Raw genomic sequence first — 6,595 nt, forward strand, 5'->3', positions numbered from 1 at the left:
CCTGCTGAAGTGGAAATTTTTTTTTCAGAGACTGGATAACCATGGAGTAGAAGGTTGCAATTAATTGACTGATGCACCAGGAATCTTTGACAAAGAGTGGTCAGTTTGAACTTTGGACTCAGTAATGAGCTCTCCAGTTCCCTCTTTGACAGAATGAACCACAGCAGTGCTGCATGACTCCAGTTAGCTTCATTGTATAATTGCAAGTCTGCTCTTTACTATTTTTCTCCAGCTTAAATACCACTTTTTCAAAGCGATGTTAAGGGAAAAAAGAAATGGAACCAATTTTAATGAACTCATGCAAATATAAGCCTGGTGAAGTGAAATCACAGACCTAAGCAGAATACTGCATTGAACACATTTGTATGTTTTATGCTAAGCTCATCTAAATTTGAGTAATTGGACCTAATTTGGCAATCTGCACAATCCGTTTGCAAACTTCCACCGCTGAATTTTAAGTATGAGCCTGGAAAATCATTAACATTTTTATTTATCATGGTGGCCCCAATCCAGCACAGTTCTAAAATCTATATTTTAGTGTTTTGAATGAGGTCTTAGCACATGCACAGCATCCAAGAGTTATCAGGAACTCAAATTTCAGAGAAAAGTCACTGATATGTTCAGATCACATAATTTTAATCTCAAATCAATCTCAAATCTCTGAACCTTGAGATTGGGAGCCTTCTTCCAAGAAACACACTATCTTTATTCCTCTTCCATGCCACACTATCTGAATACCATTCCCCAGATCATAAAAGGGTCATCTCCACCCTTTCCTCTTCTCCAAGAAATCCTCTTACCTGCTGTTTCCCCCCTCATGTAGATGTTCACCCAGTCCTTTTCCTTTCAGTATGCACCTGGTCTCCACTGAGCAGTGCTTAAACTGGATGTGCTTTCCATGCTCCAAGAGCATGGTGATAGCGCCAATCCAGTTTATTAAAGGCCAGTTCTCCCATACTCTCCCCAGAATGTGGTTTGGCTGCAATGAGGGTTATTTTTCATTTGTGTCTCATCTTTGTTCAACAGAAAATGCAATAGGTCTTGAACTTACAAAAATGTTCTTGCTCCAGATACCTTAAAAGACTTAGCAGGAAAGAAAATTATTTCCCATTTAACTGTATTCATTACTTTTTTTTTTCTGAAAGCATCTCCGTAAAGAGAAGCCAAACCACATTCTTCCACGTGAAAACTGCCAGTCTGAATTTGGACCAAAGTCTGACCCATTGCAATGGGAAGATTCACAGCATCCCAGCAAATGACTCAAATCGGGGGGGTAAGCAGCCTGCACTGGCACCATGAACCCTGTCCACACAATCAGAACACCACCACTTAACTATGGTTGTGTGTCAGTAAAGCCATTTTAAATCACAGGCATAGCCAAGATCTATTAAGGCAGAACTGCAGTAGATCACATGCAAGTTTAGTTTCTCTCCATGTGTCCTCAGGAAACATGTTAATTGCTCACAACTCTAACACAGACTTTCAATACATCTGCAAGACGCAACAACACACACTGAGGGGAAGATCTGATTCTTTTCCAAGCATAATTGAGGAATATTCAGTACATTCAGCACCATGGCTTAACCCCTTCTCAAGTCTCCTTCTACTATCCACCATTTTTCTTCCACTGGCCGGACTGGATCCTGGGTACCCACCCATCACTGATGTGGCAGGATGCAGCTCACTCACACACTTGGCCCAGGACACAAAGCTCAACTGCCCTTGGGACTCCACACAGGGAATTCTGTACCAGGACAGGGTGGTGGAGGACGGGTGTTAACTTTGTATCATGATGAGCAAAATCTGCAGCCTAACATTTTGAATTCCAACACATCCTGCCTCCTCCATCTCTATCTCAAATCAGTTTCTTATACACTGGATCACAAATTGCTGCCACAAATTACATTCCATATTTTTGTAGGCCATTTAAGAACTGTGACTTGAAGCAATGTGATTTAGGCAAGAATTCAGAGGAGCCATTCCTGGAGAATTTCCCCAAATCAGAACTGCTTTGCACAGGATTCATTTTGCTCCCAGGACTTTCACAGTGTAGTCAGTACAAAGACCTGCCTTCTCTTTCACCAGGATATTGCTGTAGTCAAATTCTCTCCAATTTTAATCTGAGTAGTAAAAATCAGACCTTTTATTTTGCATCAGGAGAAAAATTTAAAACTTATTCAGCTCTGACACATTTAATGCAAATTGCTACTTGGGTGGAGAGAAGGCTCTGGTAGAAAAAAGCTCATGCCAGCTCCATCTGTAAAAACATAGGTCATGCACAACAGCATCCCAAAGACCTAAGTCTCTTTATAAGGCATAAACTTACCAACCAAACCATGCTTTATGTTGAGGACATGCTACTCTCTTTTGACCAGGAACTAGCAGGCCCTCACTAGATGGGTGAAGAAGAAATTACCAGCTGCTCAGACAACGCCAAATCCAAGAGTATATCTTATTTTAGAAGCCTTTCTCTGTGACTGTATGACAAGCAAAGTTCCTACACCTTGACAACTCATTCACCCCAGCCTGTCACCTTGTAGAGAAAGAGCTGTGGTGGTATTAAATTGGTTTGGAATGGAAGATGTCACCAGAACTGAAGTTTCAAAATGCACCTGAGCAACAGTGCTCTTTTCACTGCTGAAAAAGAGAACTGAGAAGAACTAATGGGGTTTAAAGGAAATAGGAGTCACTAAAAGATAACTGGGCAAAACCATTTTTTAAGTCATGACAAACACTGTTACACCCGAGGGAACTGAATTTCACCAGTTGGCATAAGCTTAAACCAAGTACGTTGCACTCCCTTCAGTGTAGGCTTGTGCTTACCAAGCTCTGAAGTCTGATCCTTAAACCTGATCTAAAATGCTGAGAGACTCTTCCCTGACAACAAGGGCTCAGTCAGGTGTCTTTATTAATCACAGCTAACAAATATTTTAATTCTGGGACCTTCGGGAGGAAGGGGCGGAGTGGGGCTCTGTGCCTTGTTCCATACGAAGAGATGACAACTGAGATCTGCAGTGCCTGATTAATATTTTATGCTGAGATCCACTGGGTATGCAGTGTAATTCTGGTGGCTTGTTTTCCTCTACGTTCGCTGCATCTCCAATGTTATTTGCAACAGCTTAGTGGAAAAACAACAAAAAGAGGTTTCATTCCCGCAGGACAGCATTGGCTGACCTCTCTCACTGCTTCATGTAATTCAGAGGGAGCAACCACTAAACAGGAACTGAAAGTGCTTTGCAACTTTTAAGGGGGAATAAATGGGACCAGAGATTTACATATAGATAGCATTTCAGAGAAGAATGATGTTGATTTCTCCTGCCTTGCATTTATCTACCAGGTTATCCTAACACAGTGGCCAGAGGACGAGCCTGCAACAGGGCAGTGCTGAATACACATCTCTGTGTCATCACCAACAGGTCACTGCACTGGCATTAAAATAACATTAAAACACGGTGTGGTCAATGAAAAGAGACAGTGAAAGCAAAATGCATAACTTCCAGAACAATTCTACAAATGAGGACCTTACTAAGACTTTGCAGAGGCCTCTGATCTGAATTTTTAGTGAAAAGAGGGCTACTGTAAGTTAAAATCTCACATTCTGAGGATGGGCACAGTGGGGTTTGACCCACACTCAGGAAATCACTGCATCGAAGAGGCCCCAAAGCAGTCCAGATACCACCAACACTGGCAGACAGCAGCCCTACTGCCTTCAGGGGATGCAGTAGTAAAGACAGCTGTTCTGAATCAACATCATCTTAACACATCTCAGAAAGCTTTCTGGTTTCATTGCAATATATAGATGGGGTGATTTTTTATTTTATTTCCCTGCTATTCAAAGATCTTTAATAGCTTATAACAAACCCTCCCCTTCTCTTAGGAATAGGAGTGATGTTTGCAATGAACTCTGTTGTAAGAAGGTATGTGTAAGGGAAAGACTGGGATATTTCTAGATCTCCAGTCTCTTTATGCAGCTTAATGCTAATGAAAGGAAACCATTTTTTGCACACAGTGAAAGGGAACAGATGGTGTCACAGTTCTGCTGTGGAATTTAAGCAGAGTGACAACCTATACATCAGATCATCATCATGGGTGAAACTCTTTTAGGCAGTTGCATGGAGGGTTTGTTTGTTTTCTTATTTACTTATTACTATCCAAAAATCTTGAAAAGCTTTTTCTTTCTTTTTTTTTTTTTTTAATTGAAACCTAAGAAAATAGTATGACAACCTCACCATCCTACATAATGCCAGAAGACACATGGAGACCAGTATTTCAAATACACTGTGAAGGGACAGCTGAAACACAGCACCTCGTATTGCAAACTAGCTTTCCAATCATGTATCCATCCAGACACCACTTGCTGGCGAGGAAACCAATGAGGGCTTAAAAATGACGCCATCAAGTTGAAAATCACTGCTCTGTCTGAAATCTGGTCCTAGCTTTAATTATGCCTGCAAGGGAGATGACAGGGGAAAAGAGATCTTTTTTTCATTTTTAATAATTTTATATTTTACACTTTTGGTTTGCAATATTCTATGTGCACTTCACCTCATTGTTTCATTTCTGCATTCACCTGCTTTCATCTTGGAGAAAAACAAAGGCAAACAAAAAGCAGATAAAGGTCATAGTTAGAAATTTACCCAGAAATTGGAAAATTAAAACTTTCTATCCAATGATTTGCTGCTGCTGTTGTTTTTAAATGGATAGTTGAATATTTTTGACCCACTGATAACTGAGTCAGACTTATGTTTTCATGTGCTGATCCTAGCAGAGGCATCTGAATCCCCACAAAGCATCCTGCTCTGGTGAGACAGTCCATAGGCAACCTGAAGTTTCACAATTTTTACTCTTTTCATTCATTCAGATTCCTTTCAGCTTATTTCAACTGCCTGCATGAGTATTTTAGAGTGCATACCACTAAAAGCAACAGATGACATGCTCATCCACTCCATAATTCACATTGACAATAGCCAATCTCTGCTCAGCCCATATCCCACAAGAAAAGGGATTAATCAGGCAGTGACATCCTGAACAACAAAGCTCAGGCTGCTGGGTTAGGGTTTAGATCCCTCCAGGAATGGCCCTGACCCACTCCACTCTCTGTGAAACTCTGGAAAATGTTTGCACGATGACACCCCCATATTCCCACAGCAATGAATGTGTGTTCAAAACTACCCAGTTGCAAGCCTAATTACAGTTTTTATAATGAGATAGAGAAAATCAGGTTTTACATACAGCCCATATTGGCACATTGCAATTTGCAACACGCTCAGTTCTGGCTGTGAGGGCCAACAGCAATCAGGCTGTGAAGCCGAATTTATGTATTCAGGTATGAGTTTGCATGCATGAGGCACTGAGACTCAGGGAAAGCAGGGCAATACAAGCACCACTGAACTGAGAGCTCTGGTCTCCAGTGGGTGAGTGTGCTCAAGGTACTGTGCGCTCCCCCACGTCTGTAAAACAGCACAGCCTGAAACTAAGGTCTGATATAGAAGAGATTCTCCACTCTCCAGTGCAGGCAAGGAACAGCTCAAAATCACCCCCACTTAGCCAGGATCTCCATCTATATGTATTTGTGAGGATAAAACAGCACTTCCTCAAGCAAAAGGGAATGCCAGGGCTCTCTCAGACACCTAGCACCTCCCATAACACAGAAGCCATTAATCCCCCTACAGCAAACCAGCCTTGACCCCAAAAGTGGCAACACTTAGAAGAAGGACTGCATATAGATACATTTGGGGTGGAAGCACTTGAAGTGGGGAAAACTGGGGAAATATTCACAGTGAGTGAATTCTAAACTCATTCACAGAAGTTCATAAAGGTGTAACCTGCTGATTAACACGTCTTGCAGGGAGGGACAACACCTTCTAATGCTTCCTTCGAGGAGAAATGAAACGCTCGGGTTTTAAGGCATTTACAGGGCATTTCTCAAATGTGTCAGGTAAAATCACTCCTGTGCTCCAAAGCATCCAGGCTCTTGCTGCAGAAACGCCACAGCTATTGCACAGCAAGTGTGAAGTGAAGAAGCAGAAAGAGATTGTTAGTAAACAGGGTTAATCCCTGCAGGTAATACCCTTTCCGTTAAATTGTGCAGCATTTTCCAGTCTGCAGATTCTCAATCCCATTTAACATCTCTCTCACGCTGCAAGCAGACACATCGGAGCTCCCCCCCAGGCCCGCGCCCCCTCCCCAAATTCTGCAAGGCTGTTTTTGCAGGCAGCAGCCAGTTAAACTAAAGGCTGCTGGTACTACTCCGGGAAGCTGTAGGGGGGCGGGTGAGCCGCACAAAAGATCTCCACACAAAAGGCCATCCTTTTCATCCTTTTCTCTTCTTCATTTTCTCCAGCTGAGCCATAGCTTTATTTAATCAACACTTAAAAATAGATGCAAATGTGGGAGGGGGTGGGGACTGGGGGGGATGACATGGGGCAACACCTATTTTAATACAAAGAATCAAATTTGGTGGGTTAGGGGATGTGGGGAGCCTTCAGCTCTCATCTTCCCCCTGCTTCCAAACGAGCCCTCTAGCCTGCGTCCCCAGCACTCACAGACATCCATGCAGCATGCTACAGATATTTTTATTCCCCCCCCCCCCCCC

General features: G+C 42.5%; 1 protein-coding gene across 29 annotated transcripts in view; it reads right to left on the reverse strand.

Moving 5' to 3' along the window:
- Positions 1-6,595, reverse strand: part of MAGI1 (membrane associated guanylate kinase, WW and PDZ domain containing 1) — a 289,089-nt gene that overhangs the window by 119,247 nt on the left and 163,247 nt on the right. The window lies entirely within an intron of this gene.

The sequence above is a fragment of the Corvus brachyrhynchos genome, unplaced genomic scaffold (genome assembly GCF_000691975.1).
Source record: "Corvus brachyrhynchos isolate BGI_N302 unplaced genomic scaffold, ASM69197v1 scaffold91, whole genome shotgun sequence".
NCBI classification, from domain to species: domain Eukaryota; kingdom Metazoa; phylum Chordata; class Aves; order Passeriformes; family Corvidae; genus Corvus; species Corvus brachyrhynchos.